The sequence below is a fragment of the Taudactylus pleione genome, unplaced genomic scaffold (genome assembly GCF_031769625.1).
Source record: "Taudactylus pleione unplaced genomic scaffold, aTauple2 ptg000494l, whole genome shotgun sequence".
Lineage (NCBI taxonomy): Eukaryota > Metazoa > Chordata > Amphibia > Anura > Myobatrachidae > Taudactylus > Taudactylus pleione.
The window spans coordinates 279,081-301,137 of NW_028284896.1; the positions used below are offsets into that span (position 1 = coordinate 279,081).

The 22,057-nt window shown below is 44.1% G+C and overlaps 1 protein-coding gene across 1 annotated transcript in view; it reads right to left on the reverse strand.

The window, feature by feature from the left end:
* LOC148502516 (excitatory amino acid transporter 2-like) overlaps nt 1-5,749 on the reverse strand; it is a 202,585-nt gene extending 196,836 nt beyond the window's left edge. The window contains exon 1 of the mRNA XM_088449720.1: nt 5,733-5,749. The gene's annotated coding sequence lies outside the window, so the exon portion shown is untranslated. The remainder of the gene's footprint in view (nt 1-5,732) is intronic.
* Nucleotides 5,750-22,057: the final 16,308 nt, after the last annotated feature.

Genomic DNA, 22,057 nt, shown 5'->3' on the forward strand with positions numbered 1-22,057 from the left:
CCTGTTAATTATGCATGCCTCTGAACCGGTGTTGAAACACTCAGGCATGCCTGCGTTTGCATCTCCAACCCCCCATTATTACAGGACAGCCCCTATTACCACCCACAAATGGCCTCTCCAATCACTCATTACACTGGGCTGTCTTTGCAGGGCAAGCGAGTGGTATGCGATCGCAGTGAGTAGTTTGCGCACGTGCAGAACGAAGCATGCGCATGCGTGTATGCAGAACCCCGGGTCGCCTGTGAGCGCACGCATATAGCAAATGGCTCTGAATCAGGCCCTAAGTCCAGAAACCTTGGAGTACACAGGGACCAAACAGGAACAAGAATCCAGAGATATTGCAGGAACATTGAAGCAAAACAGGTATACACAGGAGAGGAGGGATACACAGGAGAAGAGGAGGCCCGTGTGCATTCCCCCGGGGCCCCTTCTCTCTCCCACAGCAGCATCAGTAGACTCTGGGCACTAGAGTGTGTCCAGAGTCTACTGTGCATGCACAGGTTGCCGGGAAATGGCGCCATTTTCCCCGCGATTCCCTCACTGCGCATGTGCAAAACGCCGGAAAAATGGTCGCGGCAGCACTGAGAAAACCAACGCAGGACCATGGAGAGGTGAATTTTAGATAATATGGGTGCAGGGTGTGCAGTGCGGGCCCCCCTGGACTGGGGGGCCCGTGTGCACCGCACACCCTGCACCCATTATAGATACAGTGCCGCTCCTTCCTTCTTCCTGGTGTAACACACAATGTGAGTGTGCGGCGGCAGGAACAAGCACCACAGTCACGTGTATAGATAGGGGGGAACGGGCATGCTTTCCACTGCCACTGTTGGTGATTCCTTTCCACCGGTTTTAGAGTATACGAGCGCCGGAGATCCTGGCTGCAAACTGCTTCTGAATCTCAGACATACTGTCTCCTTGTCAGACTAGGACCTGTACTCTTTATACCCTTCAGGCTGTCTTCTTCACATAGCCTGCCCCATACTCCAGTCTCTCGATTGCAGCTTGTGGTTGTTCCTGCAATTCACACCAACCCCCAACCCCCTATCTCACACAGCCCAGGTTGCTGCGGAAAGAGGTTTGTAAAATACTGTATATAGAGTAGGTGGTAGAGATGTGCCCTGACCCCCATGTTTTGGTTTTGATTTTGGATCTAGATTCATCTTCGTGTTTTGGTTTTGGCTCTGAGGTTAGCTTGTTTTTCAAAAAAAAAAATTGCTAAAAACTGTTATAAAAATATTATTTAATCATTTTATTTTTTATTGTTTTTGGGTCTGCACTTAGGGCCTGATTCATGATGGATCGCAACTGCAACAGCGTACACTGGGCCTGATTCAGAGCCGGATGCTCTTTAAGAGCGCTCGCTCTGAAACAGGGCGTTTTTTTTTGTTGTTGGTCCGGCCTCCTGGCCGCTCGCTAAGCTGTGGGTGACCACCCACAGCTTTTGCGGGCGGCCAGGTGAATGTCGCGATGGTCGAATGAAAATATTATCCTTGGTGGTGTCAGAGATGTCTGTTTGTGGACCGAAAATGTGAGATGTGTGTCCCCTCTTATGTCATATGTATGAACTGATAAGGCTCACACGATGTCTTAAGTAATGCTGTGTTTATTCAGAAAGGAGTCACATTACTCCTGTATAAAAACAGAAATATATACAGTATGCTGGATTAATGTTGTATTGGGGGTAGGTAGTCTGGGTATGTGCCCAGAAGGTATGGGTGATAGTCCTGTACTTAAATGGTTGATTAATATATTGTTATTGAATGCTTCCGGGGTGGGTGATGGTGCATATGGTATGATGGCCATGTAATAGTGTCTATCTGTAGTCACTCAGTGGTGAGAGAATCTGGGCTGTGAAAGTCTCACTACGGGAGCTATGCAAGTGGTGTCTGGCGGCCGGTGTCCCATGTTCCCCATGTGCACCAACTTACCCTCCGCATCCTTTATGTACACCTCCGGGTGTACCCTTTGTCTTCCTCTGTGTCCTCCTGGTCTCTGATGTCCTGCGTCTCTGGGATGCAGTCCACACTGTGTCCTGCATGACTTCCGGGTGTCACGATCTCGCTGGATCACGCGGCACCCGGGCTCAACAGTGAATGCAGCGGCTCCACTCGCTGTTGTAGCGAGGAGACTACGGGTTCCTTATTAGGTGTGGTCTCTGATGCTTAAGGTTAAAGTCTGGTGGCGGTAGCTCCGACGCCTTCCGGGCCTTCCTCAGGGAGTTTTACGCAGTTGCGTTCTGCGTATGAGTATATGCATCGCAGTGCACGTGCGCGAACCAACCACTGCGATTGGGACTGCGATCGCAGTAACTACACAGAGCCATCGCAGAGTGATTGACAGGAAGTGCCATTTTGTGGCAGGTGAAGGGGGGGGTGGTTGGAGAAACGCAGGCGTGCCAGTGCGTTTGAACACCGTCGCAGGGGCGTGCATAAATTAGCCACTGCAATACATTACGCAGCCTGAAGCCTCAAAGTGTCCGACGAGGTTAGCAATTCCTGAGTAAGGTCAGAGCTTGTGCAAGTGTGCGTGAGACTGCGATGGTACTCGATTGTACCGATGGTTTTGCGGTCTTGCTAAGGATGTGTGTAAGGTAATTTGGGCATCCTTATGTTGTGCTGCGTTGAGACTGCGTGCATAATCGCTATTGCACTCGCAGTTGCGATCCGTAATGAAGCAGGTCCAGAATCTGTATTTTGTGGCCACATTAAAGACCATTAGATTGGAGATAACCTCACAATTAAGGAACATTTTAAACTCACGTAGCATCAAGTACTACTTTGCCGGTCTGGTAAAGTGACTCTATTGTAAGTACTTTACATCACATGTCACCTATTTTAAAAAAATTCTGCTGTACATATTCTACTTTATAAGTGATAAAACTAGTCTACAGTGAGAATACACAGAGCTCCCATGTTTATTATAATTATCTATTACCAGTAACTTATATAGCACACAGATATTCCACAGCAGTTTACAGAGTTTATTGCACTTAAATACGTCCTTTGCAATATATAACACATATAGAGGTAGATATATTAAGCCTTAGATAGAGATAAAGGGCCTGATTCAGAGTCGCTCGCTGCTGGCGAGCGCTCGCTCTGAATCAGGGCTGGGTTTTTCCTTTGTTTATTTTTCTTCAAGCTGCTTGCTAAGCTGTGGGTGACCACCCACAGCTTTTGTGAGCGGCCTGGAGATGGTCGCGATTATCGCGACCATCGGGCTTGCGAGGAGACCCTTTAGTAGGGTCTCAGCTCTCGCAAGCCCGAGTGGACTTCCTGCTCCACTATTGACATCAGTAGTCCACTATTGACATCACTGGTGATGTCAGTAGGGCCGCCCACAAATGCCAGGTGTTCCTTTCTGAACGCCTGCGTTTGCTCAACCACCCCCCCTACTCGGCTACAAAACGGGGCTAGCTGTCAATCAACATCGACAGCCGCCCCGTCTTGTAGTGAGCTCCGGAGTGACTGAACTTCAGTTGCTCGCTGGACCTTCAGTTGCATGCGCACACCGGATGCGGCGCATGTGCAGGGGCCAAACATCGACCCGCTTGCGAGTGCTATGCGCTTGCGAGCGGTTCTGAATCAGGCCCAAAGTACCAACCAATCAGCTTCTGTCACTTTATAAAACACAGGCTGTAACATGACAGTTAGGAGCTGATTGGTTGGTACTTTATCTCTCTCCATTTTATCTCTCTCAAAGGTTTTAGTTCTCCCCAATAGCTGTACAATGAAGTGACATACCGGTTACGTGAAAGACATTTGGTGCAAATAAATGATTCCGTACTTATCGGATATTTGTAGACGCCAAACATCGTCCTATATTGCTCTGCAGATTACATCCACACACATAGATACTCTTTCTGTAATGTAAGTTATAGGCACTGAGGATTTCTGAGACCATACTTCAGAATTATCTACATAACTATATTTATAAATGTCTAAATAAAATTTAACATAAGGTCCCAATTCCAAGGTAGCTCCAATACCAACATTTCCTAATGAACCCCCAAGAGCTGACACAAGACAAAACATCAATTTGTATAGATATTATGTACACAGTATATATACTATATTACCATCTCATGTATATTATTAGTACATTTAGTTATAACTAATATACATTTTTCCCTTAAATGCAGCATCAAGGTTACAACTATTTATTAAGTGTTGTACAATTGAATTATGTATCATATGCTTTAACTTTAAAGGGTAGAAACCATCTATATTATCTAAATACACTACAATGCGCACATATGGGTTTAATCATGCTTCCTGTCTATAGAGGGACGTCTTTTACATTGTATTTAGCATGTCATATGCTGCAGCGTAACATACATGCATATTAATATGTTACCATGATTTTGTCCAATAATAAGCAAACCATTTGACGTGATACTACAGTACATACACACATATAAAGACAATTTCTAGATGCTATGTCTTGCGTTGCAGTTGTGTAAAGGCGCATATCCACTACACAATATAAATGGACGATTGACCGATAACGACATCGTTATTGTTCATCATCCGCATTATCGCGCAGTGGATATGCTGGCAACAACCAGAGTTGCGCGCTCCCGCTGGACATTTTTGTCGGCATCTCTCATCGTCTGAACATACTGCCCAACCTGACGATATCATCAGGTTGTGCAGGTTCGGGGATGAGGGAGGGTGCCGGCACTGAACGATATATCGTTCAGTGTGGGCACATTATTCACTGCATAGGATGGAGAACGATTGATCGATAACGATGCCGTTATCGTTCAATCATTCATTAATTGTGTAGTGGATATGCAATTTCCAGGTAAAGCCAGTATAGAACTCAATCTGTAGTTTGCACAACAGAAATTACATTCGCAGACTCACATTAAGAAACAGCACCGGAAATACCTAGACATAAGCAAAATGCAGCCAAGTAATTGCTACACTCACAAGGATAAAAGTAGTTATCTAGATCATGTAGAATATCAGCTTGCTTGGTTACGACATTCTGTACCACTAGTATGTTCTATTTCGTATTTGCATTTTATATACAGGTTGAGTCTCCCATATCCAAATATTCCGAAATACGGAATATTCCGAAATACGGAATAATTTTGACATGACTGAGATAATAAAACCTTTGATTTTTGATGGTTCAATGTACACAAACTTTGTCTAAGGCACAAATTATTAAAAATATGATATAAAATTACCTTCAGGCTGTGTGTATAGGGTGTAAATGAAACATAAATTTATTTCATGTATGTACACAAACTTTGCTTGAGCCACAAAATTATTGAAAATATTGTATAAAATGAGCTGCAGGATATGTGTATAAGGTGTATATAACACATAAATGCATTCTGTGAGTATATTGGGATCCCATTCCCAAGATATTTCATTATGATATGCAATTATTCCAAAATACGGAATATTCCGTTATCCAAAATACCCCTGGTCCCAAGCATTTTGGATATGGGAGACTCAACCCGTATAAACTATGAGCCAAAAACGTAATAGCCCGCGATTTGCAGGAGCCGGGGCGACACCTGCGAGATAGTCACTAGAAATTAAGGCGGCAATTCGTTTAAAGGCAAAAAACAACCGAGTTTTGCCTTTAAATTAATTGCCGCTATAAATCTAACGACTACTCGCCAGAATTGTGCCGGCCTGCGCAATTTGCGGACAACTACATTTGGCCCTATTTCGCCATTAGACGTGGTAAAATTAAAACAGTCGGTACTATACCTTACACGAATGATTCAATGATCAACGACAATGGCTACAGCCAAGGGAGAAAGTCTCAAAGCCCAGTGAGAACAGGCAGGAAATAGCAGATGTAGGATAGAAGCACAGTCTAGAAAATAATTAAGATAGGGGAATACACATCTGGCTGAGGGGCTGATGCTCCGGCATCGCTGTCTCCAGTGGATTGAAGAGCAGATAACTGGTGACTGAAGCTTTCTGATAAAAGGAATCCCGTTAGGGGATTAAAATGCTTCAAGTTGTAATACTGTTCTAGATGAGAGTGACCAATTCTCTGTATTTCTCTCATATGGGGCCCGGCGTAGCCGTTACATAGATATACATTACAATGGAAAGGCAAAAGGGCAAAGGTGTCCCATGACATTAGAATATCAGTAGTATAGTAACTGTGCAGAACTACTGTATAGATCATTAATAGCAGCCTGAAGAAACAAACCAAGGGAAATGGTAATAACAAAAAAAAATTTAAATTTTTTCAATTATTATTTTACCTCATTCACGTTCCATAGGAAGCTGGAGGTGTGGTAAGTAGATGGTGCCATGCTAGATTTTAAGCCTAACTATTAAAAAACAACCATCCAATAACCCATTGGCAATCGCAGGATTTGCAAAGGGGATGGTCCTCCCTCTCTCTCTCTCTCTCTCTCTCTCTCTCTCTCTCTCTCTCATAACAATTTTTATTTTCACTTTCATTTATATTCACCCTTTTTTATATATATATTTAGCTGCCAGTTTGAATTAATACATTCAATAAAAGTTATATTTTAGGACTTTTTGTTGATAGACAATATCCTGCACTTGATGACAATCATACCCTATAGATTGTAAGCTTGCAAGCAGGGCCCTCTGACCTCTGTCTGTCTGTTACTACCCTGTTTTGTTCTATACATGTTTCCAATTGTAAAGCGCAACGGAATATGCTGCGCTATATAAGAAACTGTTAATAAATAAAATAAATAAATAAATACTACCAAATTGTTAAGAAAAAGTCTATGAGTGCCCCGACTACGAAATACTTTTTCTTCTTTTGGGAAATAATAATACTGCTTTGGCCAGGGGTGCCGAAGGGGGGGAGTGGAAGGAATGGGTACTAATTACCCGACCCTGGCTTGTTGAAGGGGCCTGGCGGGACCCCCTCTTACCCACCCCCCCACTTATCTGTGTACTGGGCTGCAGTGGCTCCAGGGAGGCTACTGTCACTAGCTCGGCAGCAGTCTACTCGCTCCCCCCTCCCCCCTGATGTGCAGGGGAAGGGGGGAGCGATCGCATTGATTGCACCCACCCCAGATATGCCACTGGATGAAGGGAGCACAGCGACGCCCTGAGTGCCACAATTAGTATATTTCATACCTTTTTGTAGGCCACGTTGCCACGTCTGCACTAGTAGGCCACTACCCCTACGGTACCCGGGCCCGGAATTGCTCTCTAAGGCCCTGGAAATACACTGTAATGGGCTTATTTTATTATAAAATAACACAAACAGCATACCAGTGCTATAGCCCACTGCAGCTAATCAGATATAAGCTTTTATATCAATGGGGCATTTATCAAATCTTGGAGAGAGATAAAGTACTCAACCAACCAGCTTTGGTTGATATTTGGTATATATATATATATATATATATTATATATATATATATATCACCTATACATGCATACAAGTATACTGCGTATAATGTATATATTTTTTTGCTTCTAAGCCCAGATACAATGGGGCCTATTCAAACACAGCCGGCGAAGTAACAGTTAGGAGCTGATTGGTTGATACGTTATCTCCATTCACTTTATCTCTCTCTAAGGCTTAGTACATAGACCCCTCTATGCATTGTTGTACATCTCCGGATGATCTTGAGTCAGGCAGATGTTGGCCAGGTCTCTCTTTGCGTGAAAAGGGCATTTCAGGCCACCAAATGCAAGAAACGCATGTTTTGTTCATAAAATCTTATGTATGTATATGCTATATGTTAATTAGTATTATGAGATTATGGGCCTGATTCAGACCCGTTCGCGAGCACACAGCGCTCGCAAGCGGGTCGATGGTCCCCGTCTGCGCATGCGCGAGACCCGTACTACGACAGCAGCTCCGTTGCAAGGGGTCTCGCTACAAGACAGGGCGGCTGTTGATGTTGATTGACAGCTCACCCTGTTTTGTAGGCGGGGAGGGGGTGTGGCTGCACAAACGCAGGTGTTCCCTTAGGAACGCCTGGCGTTTGTGGGCGGCCCCACTGACATCACTCGTGATGTCAGTAGTGGACTTCCTGCTCTATTAGAGCAGGAAGTCCACTCGGGCTTGCAAGAGCTGAGACCCTACCACAAGGGTCTCCTCCCAAGCCCGATGGTCGCGATAATCGCGACCAGCGCCAGACCGCCCGCAAAAGCTGTTGATGGTCACCCACAGCTTAGCGAGCGGCCTGGAGGCCGAAAACAAAAGAAAAACGCTACCCTGATTCAGAGTGAGCGCTTGCAAACAGCGAGCGCCTCTGAATCAGGCCCTATGACTGTGTTACTAATTCATGAGTGACTGTTCTATTGTATAATTGTATTTCCAGTATTCCATCCATTGTCCTGGTGATGGGTTTTGTTTACAGTCACATGATACCTGCTCTCCGGGAGCTGACGTCACTACTGCTGCAACTGGCGCTGTGGATGACGTCAGCACTACTTCCGGGGCACACACGCTGTTGATATGCTTATATAGGGTCAGATAGTTTATAACGGGTTGGGTATGGGAGACTGGCAGTCTGGATGCTGGCTGTCAAAGGACCAACAGCGGCATCCCCATGCTGAGAATCCCGACAGGGGCTTAGTAAGTATAAGGAGAGTTGAAGAGAAAGAAAAACTCTGCTTGGTGAGCACTCTTAAAACTTAAATAGGAATTTAGTTTAAAACATAACTTTTATTATAGAATAAATAAAATAATGATCTCTCATTATATAGTAAGCAATGAACAATATTATGAAATTTCGACCAAAATCTATTACAAGCATCAATTCCAAATGTAATCCCTGTTGGGACTCTGGGCCTGATTCAGAGCCGAACGCTCTGACCAGAGCGCTCGCTCTGAATCAGGGCCCTCCTCCCTAAAAATGGAGCGGCCTCTTGGACGCTCGCATAGCTGTGGGTTACGTATTCCTCATCGCTCGCCGGGTCTCGCGCATGCGCACGACGGAGCTCCCTCCGTCGTGCGCATGTGCATTCGGCCAACATCGACCCGCTTGCGAGCGTCCTTCACTCGCGAGCTAGTCTGAATCTGGCCCTCTGTGCGCTAAAATACATAACACAATCGGATTGGGGGTATGATTCTTGAGTCTTCAGCTGTATAGTTATGAGAGAAATTATCAGATAACCAATATTAGAAAACTAGCCAATGAGAAGAGCTCCCCAAACTGCAACATAGATACCAAATAATGTTAGTAACACAATATTAGAATATGTGATTGCCTCCTTATGCTATCTGCACGAATACTTGGCGAATATAATTAAAGATAACCTATAGGTGCCCGTACAGAAGGAACTAACTGATGCATTATAACAATTATCTTGAATTATATTCATATATCCATGGTGCCTAGACCTAACCTCCCCCCCCCCCCCCCCCCCCCCCGCGGTTACAAGTTAACCAGGCCCGCTATACTCACGTTCCGGATGCCGGCTGTCAGGGTTTCAGCACTGACATCTCAACTGATGTTGGGATTCCGGCACCGGTGTCCTGGCTGTGGGTCAGGATTCCGGCGCCGGTATTTCGTCCGCCGTCATTCTAGGTGGTGGTAAAATAAGTACATCCCATTTATAACTATTACTGTATTCTTGACAAAGGTTGCATAAACCAAAACATTGCATCGTTTGTGTGAGGTCTTTGTGAGCCTTTATAAATATCCGTGAGTGCCGCCGTCGAGTTGTATTTGCTATAGTACATATGCCTTTCTTGGAAGGCACCTGGTGATGTTACTGCTAATATCAAGCTATTGAGTATACCTGTCGTGATGTATTATAGACCAGTACGGGACTCGGAGGTACTGTGGCCTGAAGTGGCTCCAGCATGGTGGAGCTTCTGATGGAGGTGACCGACGTGGTGTGAGATTCCAAGGTGAACGCGGTGTAAGCAGCTTGCCCTGATTGCTGCAGTATAAAGCCATGTGGTAACCAGCCCATAGAGTTAATTGTCTTGGTACGAGAACTATTATGATGCTTGAGACAATCTTTTATGTCCGTTAAATAAAATGGTGCACCCCTCATTTATTTTAACAGAAACTCCATTCTGCGAGATATCAGGAACATCGGAAGCGGGGAGCAGCGACCCAATTTTATGGGTATTTAGCATTTGACAAACAGGGTTAACCTGTGTTGTTTACTGTGTGGACAAATTAGATTTTAAAAAAGTTAACGGGTAAATGCACATTGATTATTTTGTAATATATATATATATATATATATATATATATATATATATAATACCTATACATGCATACAAGTATACTGTGTATAATGTATATCTTTTTTTACTTCTAAGCCCAGATACAATGTCACTAAATGAGATAAATAACAGCTGTACTGTCACGTATGAAGAAGACTTTTCACTGGAATGCAAAATACTTGCATGGGATGGTTTACACTGAGGCCCCAGTGGCAAACGCAGGATTTCTAGAGGGGGGTTTCCAAATGCTTAATTTTAGAGTGAGTGTGGCCTGTCAATGAAGAGGGCAGAATTAGTACTTAACCAGCTTTAATAAGCATCATACAAAGTGTATTGTGTGTAATAATTCCAGCATATACAGGACCAGTGATCACAGTAACCCATTATATGGGCCAGTAGGCCATCCTGCCTGAGCTGAATGTATTTATTTTAGATGTAGGCACCATTCCAGACTATTGTAGCAAGTCCGGGAGTCTGGGAGCAGCAGAATAACCTAGCACTGCCCTGGACATATATGTACATATTGGGCTCTATAACAGTGCATGTTTTCCAGATCTTCTAGTTGGTGCACAGGTTATTTATTACTGGCTGATACATGTTAAAAGATCCACAGGTGGTGCTAATTAATTTGTGATACTGAGAAGAACATGCAGCACTAGTAACAATCTATTATATTACTATTTCTATTGTGGTCACGGTGTGGGCTGGGGAGGAGGGTTTCCAGGCAGACGGAAACCCCCCCCCTGCGTGTGCCTATGGGCCCTGATTCAGAGCCGGACGCTCTGACAGAGCCCTGAGTCCCATCCCGACACACACCCTAACATATTTACAGAGAGTTGTCATGTGCCTTTGTGCATGTGACTGCTATGTGGATTGTACCATATCCCTGCAGTGTGGGGGGGAGCTTACCTGTTCACTCACACATTGGGCACGATTCAATTGAGCGCGATGTGAATAGCGCCGGGAGATATCTCCCGGAGCTATTCAATTCATCGCGATGTTAGGTCGGGGAAGGCTCATTCTCGCGCCTTAAACAGTGTGTTTAGGCGCGATAACGGGCATTCCCCGACCTAACTTCCCGGCGCGAGGCTGTTTCCCGGCACGAAGGGCAGAAAACAGCCTCGCGCCGGGACTTTTGTCGGATTTCTGCTCGCATCCCCGGAGGGATGCGAGAAGAAATCCTTGGTCGGACTTGGCAGCGCGGTGTATTGAATAGCTCCAGGAGCTCACTCCCGGCGCTATTCACATCACGTTGAATGGAATCGTGCCCATTGAACTTCATGCACTACTTTCCTGATCTCTCTTTTTTTGTCACTTGTTTGTGTTTAGTGGTCTTACAGCTAATGTATATAATGTAAACTGATCATGATTATCTGTAATGTTGGGGTTCCCAGAGTATGGGATTGCCAACAAGACCATGGGATACAGGGTCTGATTCAGAGCCGGACGCTATTTGCACTCGCTCGTTCAGAAAAAGGGGCTGGCTATTTAAATTAACCGTTCGCTCTTTACGGTCTGTTGACGCCTCTATGTCTGAACGAGCGAACAAAACATGCGGTCGTTATTTTTAAAAAAACGCCCCCTGGCCGCTCGCATCATACGTCACGTCCGCTATTTATTAGATTAATCGAGTACATCGAAAGGTGTATGAACTGCTCGCTATTCTTGTGGTTGGTTTTTCCTACCGCAATCATGCGAGCAGTTCTGGCTAAAAGACACCCAACTGACGTGGTTGATGATGCTGCTTTGTTAATTATGCACACTCTTAAAACGCCCGTTTTGACCTTTAGGCACGCCTGCATTCTGAACTCCACTCCCCGTTTTCAAGCACCTTCCCCTGTTACCACCCACAAACGCCTCATCCTGTCACTCAAATTAGCAGGCATTCGCTATTTTGCGAGCACACGATTTTTGACCGCACTGACTGGTTCGCGCATGCGTACTACAACCCATACGCATGCGCAGATGTGCGAACATCGCTCGGAACGAGCGAACGGCAGCTTACGAGCGGCTCTGAATGAGCTCCACAGATACCTAAATAACTGCGGTGTATTGTGCAGTTTGCCATCTGAGACAGATCAGATGTAGCTTTTACATTCACAGCACATCTAGTAGTTGACAGGGTGAAAACTTAAACTGCATCGGATGTGTCGCATTTGCAAACTCCTTACCTACATATGGTTTATTCCAATCTATATGGTAAAACCAGATGTGACGTATTCGGTTACATATTCCCTGAGTGCCATAAGAACTATGTGACCCATAATAAAAAAAATAATCGCTGGCACAAAATGTCTTCAGTAGTGCCCCCACATAATATTATTATGTACTGCCCTCATACAATTAGTAATAATTAGTGCCCCCACATAATATTATTATGTACTGCCCTCATACAATTAGTAATAATTAGTGCCCCCACAAAATATTATTATGTACTGCCCTCATACAATTAGTAATAATTAGTGCCCCCACAAAATATTATTATGTACTGCTCTCATACAATTAGTAATAATTAGTGCCCCCACAGAATATCATTATGTACTTCCCTCATACAATTAGTAATAAGTAGTGCCCCCACAAAATATTATTATGTACTGCCCTCATACAATTAGTAATAAGTAGTGCCCCCACAAAATATTATTATGTACTGCCCTCATACAATTAGTAATAAGTAGTGCCCCCACAAAATATCATTATGTACTGCCCTCATACAATTAGTAATAAGTAGTGCCCCCACAAAATATTATTATGTACTGCCCTCATACAATTAGTAATAATTAGTGCCCCCACAGAATCATTATGTACTGCCCTCATACAATTAGTAATAAGTAGTGCCCCCACAGAATATCATTATGTACTGCTCTCATACAATTAGTAATAAGTAGTGCCCCCACAGAATATCATTATGTACTGCCCTCATACAATTAGTAATAAGTAGTGCCCCCACAGAATATCATTATGTACTGCCCTCATATCATTAGTAATAATTAGTGCCCCCACAGAATATCATTATGTACTTCCCTCATACAATTAGTAATAATTAGTGCCCCCATAGAATATCATTATGTACTGCCCTCATACAATTAGCAATAATTAGTGCCCCCACAGAATATGATTATGTACTGCCCTCATAAAATTAGTAATAATTAGTGCCCCCACAGAATATCATTATGTACTGCCCTCATACAATTGGTAATAAGTAGTGCCCCCACAGAATATCTTTATGTACTGCCCTCATACCATTAGTAATAATTAGTGCCCCCACAGGATATCATTATGTACTGCCCTCATACCATTAGTAATAGTGCCCCCACAGAATATCATTATGTACTGCCCTCATACAATTAGTAATAAGTAGTGCCCCCACAGAATATCATTATGTACTGCCCTCATAAAATTAGTAATAATTAGTGCCCCCACAGAATATCATTATGTACTGCCCTCGTAAAATTAGTAATAATTAGTGCCCCCACAGAATATCATTATGTACTGCCCTCATATCATTAGTAATAATTAGTGCCCCCACAGAATATCATTATGTACTTCCCTCATACAATTAGTAATAATTAGTGCCCCCACAGAATATCATTATGTACTGCCCTCATACAATTAGTAATAAGTAGTGCCCCCACAGAATATCATTATGTACTGCCCTCATACCATTAGTAATAATTAGTGCCCCCACAGAATATCGTTATGTACTGCCCTCATACAATTAGTAATAATTAGTGCCCCCACAGAATATTATTATGTATTGCCCTCATACAATTAGTAATAATTAGTTCCCCTAAAGAATGTCATTATGTACTGTCCTCATACAAGTAGTAATAAGTAGTACCCCCACAAAATATTATTATGTACTGCCCTCATACAATTAGTAATAATTAGTGCCCCCACAGAATGTTATTATGTACTGCCCTCATACCATTAGTAATAATTAGTGCCCCCACAGAATATCATTATGTACTGCCCTCATACAATTAGTAATAAGTAGTGCCCTCACAGAATATCATTATGTACTGCCCTCATACAATTAGTAATAAGTAGTGTCCCCACAGAATATCATTATGTACTGCCCTCATACAATTAGTAATAGGTAGTGCCCCACAAAATATTATTATGTACTGCCCTCATACAATTAGTAATAAGTAGTGCCCCCACAGACTATCATTATGTACTGTCCTCATACAATTAGAAATAAGTAGTGCCCCCACAGAATATCATTATGTACTGCCCTCATACAATTAGTAATAATTAGTGCCCCCACAGAATATCATTATGTACTGCTCTCATACAATTAGTAATAATTAGTGCCCCACAGAATATCATTATGTACTGCCTTCATACAATTAGTAATAATTAGTGCCCCCACAGAATATTATTAAGTACTGCCCTCATACAATTAGTAATAATTAGTACCCCTGCAGAATATTACTATGTTCTGCCCTCATACAAATAGTAATAAGTAGTGCCCTCACAGAATATCATTATGTACTGACCTCAAACAATTAGTAATAAGTAGTGCCACCACAGAATATTATTATTATTATAATATTATAAGCACTGTGAGTTGCAGATTGAACCTATATCATTTGTTAAACAAAGAAACATTTTTTTTTGTTCAGAAAAAAATTGTGTGTGCTCAGGCAGTGCACTGTATAAAACAATAAGTTCAGTAGGTACAGTACCACCATTACTAGAAGTGCTATGAGTCAATATGGATCACAATCAGTCGATAGAAGAGCAGGAGCGGCAACCATGTACTAGTGCTGCAGCTGCTGCCACTCATGATGATACTAGTACTTCAACATCTACTAAAGCCTGTGCTCAATGGCATAGAGGGATTAAGACAAGACACCTGAAAACAAAACAATATTTCACAATGTTAAAGAAAAAACAAAACACCTTTTAATAATAAAGGGAAAATTTACTATCAAAGAACAAAATTGCCAGCATGCTATACACCACGTGCAGTGGCAAGGAAAGGCTCAGGCCCTGACCATTACTTGCAACTGGTAGTTCTAGAACTACTATTAGTCAGGAATCTTCTTCTGTGACCTCTCATGATGATGTAACACTTTCTCACTCAGTCTAGGAGAGAAGTCAAATGTAAAACATGCAAATCAGTGCAACCCCTCCCCCTCCCACTAAGGCTGAAGAACAAAGTGCGTGTTCAGAAATGCAACAAGAAGAGAGTTTGAGGGTGTCCACAGGTGCTATGTGTGAGTCTGACATTTCTGATACTATACTTGTAGTGAAGCATCCTTCCACCATATCTGCACCCTCTGCAAATGTGAGGATGGGCAGCACATGTAATGATGGTGACATAGAAATTAAGCAAGCTACTGTGGAAGTGCAACATGATGAGGGGAATATTTGTATAGCTGATACTGTTAATGTTGTTTGTGTAAGTCAGGCACCAGTGGCAGCAGTTCTTGTCCATGATAAGAAGGACATTGTTATGCCTGGGCATATCCACCTCTTGTGTGGATTTATATTTAACCAAATCCTAAATTAAGTAGCGGTAGGGACATTAACCATCTACGAACCTCCTCCCTTTTATGTCATTTGCAGCAAGTTCATAGAATGTTTTTGGAAAAAGCTGAAAAATCTGGTAAATAATAACAAGCAGTCCATCATCAGCTAGCTCCTAGCTCTCAGCTATAGATCCCAGCTCAAGCAATCTCCACCGCCAACACCTTCATCATCAATCTCCTCATTAATAATCTGAGGTAGTCCTCCTGCATCCATTTTACAAAGGCCGATTCCTCCCCTTATCCAGAATTCCCCAGAAGAATCCTTGAGCACTAGGGCTGCTCCTGCTGCTGGCGATAAATCTTCATCCCAGAAGGGGACCAAGAAGACTAGTTTTAAACAACAATTGACTATGAAACAATCCTTTGCAACAGGAAGAAAGTATAGCAGCCATCCAGTTGCACAGCGGATCACTGAAGCTATGAAGGCTATGCTAGCAATAGATCTGCATCCAGTATCCTTTATCAATGCATCTGGGTGTAGACAGTTCATCAAGATCCAATGTCCCTGCTACCAAAGTCCATCTCAATTCCATTTTACAAGAGCAATTTCTCGTCTGTACAGGGACGTTAAACAAAAACAGTTTCTTTTCTTTAATATTTTATTAAACTGTTACATATTGATTCATTCATAATTTGCTCTGTACTTACTGTGATTTGGCGCTAGCACTTTGCTCTGTTCTTTGTCCCCAATTGTATAGCGCTACACAATATATATATTGTATATACGTAAATGTTAATACATAAATGCGCCAAAACAGATATATGACTTTCTGCTACTTACGGTTGTCTCCGGCTACTTACGACCAAATAGAAAATCTGCCGGTACAAATCCCAACACTGGCAGCACGACAGCAGAAAATCCTGATGCTGGCTGGTAAGTATAGTTATATACCCAACCCGCTCCCAACCCTCCCTCCTTGGGGGTGCCTAACCCTAAGACTCTGGGGGTGGTGCCTAACCCTAACCCCCCCTTCCCGCACCCTAAACCTAACCCCCCCAGGGGTGTGTTTAACCCTAAGTCCCCCGGGGGTGCCTAAACCTAACCTTCCCACCCGTGGCTAACAGCTCCCGATGCCAGGGTCACCTACGTTCGGTATGGCGGGCATCAGGATTTTGGTGTGGGGCTAATGATAGGCGTCGGCATTTAGACACCTATCTTTAGACTCATGCCGGGCTTTCAGTGTCGGGATTCTGGCGGTCGGCGTTCCGGATGCCGGCATCCTGACTACATCCCGTTTGTTATACATAAGTGAAGCAGTTTAAAATACGGGCACGGCTCAGGCATATAGGCCTCTGACGTGTTCCTACCATAAAGTGTGCGTATATGCACTAATCGCAGAGAGGAATCTATCTTGGTTCTAGCTGAAACTCAGTATATGGGGGAGATGTATCAAAGCTTGGAGTCAGATAAAGTGGAGAGAGATAAGGGGCCCTGATTCTGAGGTAGACGCATTTCCAGTGTTTACGTAGTTGAGAGATTATTGGCCGACTGCACATGTGCCTTAGCCGCAATGCACACGCGGAAATTGAATTGCTATGATTCATTCTCAAGTAATTGACAGACAGAGGTAGTTTTGTGGGAGGTAACAGACAGTGGCGGCAAAAACGCGGGCGTGTAGTGACCGTTTTCGGGACGTGAATTTGCCTCACCTGCAATCTTGTTCGCAGAAAATATGACCATTCTGTGTGACCATAGGATTATCAGTTATCGAAGGATCTGCGACCACTGCTGCATATTTGTAGACACTTACTTGGACCTGCAAAGCTATTGGACAGGCAGAGGCATTTCAGGGGCATTGAGGGGGAGGTGGATGCCAGCATTATAAGAAACTTGATGTGTCCGCACCGTTTTTCTGGAGTGGCCAGCCCAGGGACTGCATTGACAGTTAGAAGCTGTTTGGTTGGTACCATTGTTATATCTATAATGGGTGCAGGGGAGCAGCGAGGGTGGTTCTGGTGGAGCATGAGCTTCGGGCGCCAAAATGGACAGAGGGCTCCATCCAGGGTTCTGGAATCCATGGGCGCTACTCAGTATGACACATCCGAGGTAAAGTCCTAAACTTCAATTATAAGGTACTGTATGAGAATAAACAAAGTCACTGCTTTGCTATATAAAGTAAATGGAGGTGTTCCCAGGCATGACCAGAAAGTGTTATTTGAAAGGTCTATTAAAAAATATTAGGAGACCTTAAATAATAATAATGGTGGTAGATAGAACATGACATGGTTAGTAGCACTCACATTAATATAGGTACAATGTATATTTGTGAAGTAGGAGCATAGCTGAGGAGGGAGCTTCTTATAGGTGTTACCACTCCAGTGACAGGTGCTTGGGGCAGTAATTGCAGTAATAAGCTGTGCACCCTGTGGAATCTCACTCTAGCACATGTACTCTGTCAATTTAAGTAAAATGATGAGAATATATAATACAATCTGCTCTACTGACTAATAATAATGATTCAAAGGAGATAAAAGTTAGATCCTACGTGCTATACATAAATAAAGTAGTGTCAAAGCAGCTACCCCTTAATGTCCATGCACCAAAGCATTCTATTCCCCCAGTGGGACCTCAATGCCCCAGAGTGATACTGACACTGTTTGCTGTTTTCATCTTCACTTCAGTATTTCCCCGCAGGCTGGCCATACCCCACAAGCACAGCTCAGTACAGGGAGTGGGGGGAGGCGGTATGACATGCACTTTCTCCGGGCACCATGGTTCCACGCTACTCCTCTGAATGGGTGCATGGTTCACTGTCCACTCCGCACACCCTGCACCCATAAAATTATACTTACAGTACCTCTCCAGCTTCCAATGAATCACCAAGTGCTGCAGACAGAAATCACTGGGAAAATGGTGCTGTGGCCATTTTCCCAGTGATTTCTGCATGCTCAGTAGAGATGTCTCTGAGAACATGGGCGCCATGTTCTCGGAGACTTGCGGATGCGGAATAGATTCTGACACAAAGCCAGAGTCTACGAGTCTACTGCACTGCTGGAGATTAGGGAGCCCGCATGGAGGCTGCACATGAGCCCAATCCTCTCTTTAACCGCCCCTGGTTGGTACTTTGTGGTCTATTTACTAAGCAGTGTTAGGCGACAGAGTGAAAATTGATAAGAAGGTGATAAGGGACCAGCCAATCAGCTCCAAACTGTCATCTCACAGGCTGTGTTTGAAAAATGACAGTTGGGAGCTGATTGGCTGGCACCTTATCACTTTCTTATCACTTTTCACTCTGTCTCCTAACACTGCTTAGTAAATAGGTCCCTTATTCTCTCTCAAGCTTTGATAAATCTCCCCCATAGTAATGTGAAAATACGACAATATATCTCTGGCATTTTGCCCCTTATTCTGCATCAGCCCATGAAGCTATTTTGTAATTCTAGGTATTAAGGGGTCTATTTATCAAGCAGTGAAAAGCGTGGAGAAGTGAACCAGTGGAGAAGTTGCCCCATACATGCCTACCCTCCCGGTTTTCGCGGGAGGCTCCCGATTTTTCGGGTAACCCCCTGCACCCCCGGAAGGGTAGGCATTTCTCCCGTATTCTGCCCACTTCCTAGTGAAGTGAGCAGAATGAGAATACCCACGGCAATCGCAGGTCTCCGTGAAGGGGGCGGGGCTTAAGATGTGATTCTGCATGAATCACAGCATTTTGCCCCGCCCTTATGTAAATTTTACCCAATCGCAGCAGTTTTGCCACGAGGGGCGGGGCTTAATGACGCAATTCGATAGGCCCCGCCCCCATCGCCCCCCTGCTGCTTCTCTTACCCGGGCTTCTTCCGGGAAGAGATTCTGAAAGGTAGGTAAGTATGAGTTGCCCATAGCAACCAATCAGCTTCTATCTATTATTTTATAGACTGTACTTGATAAATACTACTTCAAAGCTGATTGGTTGCTATGAGCAACTGGTTTACTTCTCAATGCTTTTCATTGCTTGATAAATAGACCCCTAAATCACATAGCAGTGTTGCAGAGCTCACCATAACCTGGTTACCATTGAACTTACATTATGTTTGTTTATAGTAGGGGTGAGCGGGTTCGGATTTCTGAAATCCGAACCCCCCCGAGCCTCCCGATCCGAGTCCGATCCGAGTCAGGCTCGACTTTTCCCGCCTGACTCGGATCTGAAATCGAGGCAAAACGTCATCATCCCGCCTTCCGAGTCTCGCGGGTTTTGGATCCTATATAAGGTACCCGCGTCGGCGCCATTTTCTCACTTGGCTGTGGACAGTGAAGAGGGAGGGTGGGAGTTAGGGCTGTGTAGTGTAGTGTAGTGTAGTGCTGCTGTTGTCCACTACTTCAAAGTCCATAGGGACTGGCTGTGTTGTGCTGTGCTGCTGTTGTTAATAGGGGCTGTGTCCACTACTTCAAAGTCCATAGGGGCTGGCTGGACTGTGTTGTGCAGTCAGTTCTCCATAGGGGCTGTGTCCACTCCAAAGTCCTGTGCAGTGTCCCAGTCCTAAAGGGGTGCTGTAGTGTTGTCCAGGGGGTGCTCTGTCCATCAGGGGTGCTCCCCCCAAGTGCTAAAAAAATAATATATTTTCTGTGTTAGTGAATTGTGTGCGCAGTAGCCGCACGTGCATCAACAAAGTAGTGCCAAGCGTGCGCCTGTGTCATAAGTAAAGGGCCGGCTGGCTTGACCGTTAAAGGGTGCTGTAACCCCTGAAAGTACACTCCAGTCCAAACCCAAAAAAAAATTATTTTCTGTGTTTGTGAATTGTGTGCGCAGTAGCCGCACGTGCATCAACAAAGTAGTGCCAAGCGTGCGCCTGTGTCATAAGTAAAGGGGCGGCTGGCTTGACCGTTAAAGGGTGCTGTAACCCCCAAAGTACACGATAAAAATAAAATAGGGAAAGATCAAGAACCACTTCCTCCTAGTGCTGTTGCTGCTGCTGGGAGTTGTTCATCATCCCCAGAGAGGAAGTAGGAACATCACTACTTTTACTAAACAATTGACCCTCCAACAGTCCCTAACGATGAGGATGAAGTACGACAGCAGTCATCCTGAAGCAAAACGTATAACTGAGGCCTTGACTGCTATGTTGGTGTTAGACGTGCGTCCGGTATCCGCCATTAGTGCAGTGGGATTTAGACAATTGATGGAGGTAGTGTGTCCTCGGTTCCAAATCCCGTCTAGATTCCACCTGCATCCTCAAAGCAGCAGCGACAAGCGTGCGTCTGTCTGTTAAAGGGTGGTGACACCCTCAAAGTGTGCTACACAAACAATAAAAATATTCTTCTTCTTTTTTCTGTCTTTGTGAATTGTGTGGGCTGTAGCCGCACCTGCATCCTTAAAGCAGCAGCGACAAGCGTGCGTCTGTCTGTTAAAGGGTGGTGACACCCTCAAAGTGTGCTACACAAACAATAAAAATATTGTTCTTTTTTTTTCGGTCTTTGTGAAATGTGTGGGCTGTAGCCGCACCTGCATCCTTAAAGCAGCAGCGACAAGTGTGCGTCTGTCTGTTAAAGGGTGGTGTAACTCTCAAAGTGCTCCAAAAAATAAAAAACTATTTTTTTAATGTGTTTGTGACTTGTGTGCGATGTAGCCGCACTGGCATCCTCAAAGCAGCAGCGACAAGCGTGCGTCTGTCTGTTAAAGGGTGGTGACACTCTCAAAGTGTGCTACACAAACAATAGAAATATTCTTCTTTTTTCTGTCTTTGTGAATTGTGTGGGCTGTAGCCGCACCTGCATCCTTAAAGCAGCGGCGACAAGCGTGTGTCTGTCTGTTAAAGGGTGGTGACACCCTCAAAGTGAGCTACACAAACAATAAAAATATTGTTCTTTTTTTTTCGGTCTTTGTGAAATGTGTGGGCTGTAGCCGCACCTGCATCCTTAATGCAGCAGCGACAAGCGTGCGTCTGTCTGTTAAAGGGTGGTGTAACTCTCAAAGTGCTCCAAAAAATAAAAAACTATTTTTTTAATGTGTTTGTGACTTGTGTGCGATGTAGCCGCACTTGCTTCCTCAAAGCAGCAGCGACAAGCGTGCGTCTGTCTGTTAAAGGGTGGTGACACCCTCAAAGGGTGCTACACAAACAATAAAAATATTCTTCTTTTTTCTGTCTTTGTGAATTGTGTGGGCTGTAGCCGCACCTGCATCCTTAAAGCAGCAGCAGCGACAAGCGTGCGTCTGTCTGTTAAAGGGTGGTGACACCCTCAAAGTGTGCTACACAAACAATTAAAATATTGTTCTTTTTTTTCGGTCTTTGTGAAATGTGTGGGCTGTAGCCGCACCTGCATCCTTAAAGCAGCAGTGACAAGCGTGCGTCTGTCTGTTAAAGGGTGGTGACACCCTCAAAGTGTGCTACACAAACAATAAAAATATTCTTCTTCTTTTTTCTGTCTTTGTGAATTGTGT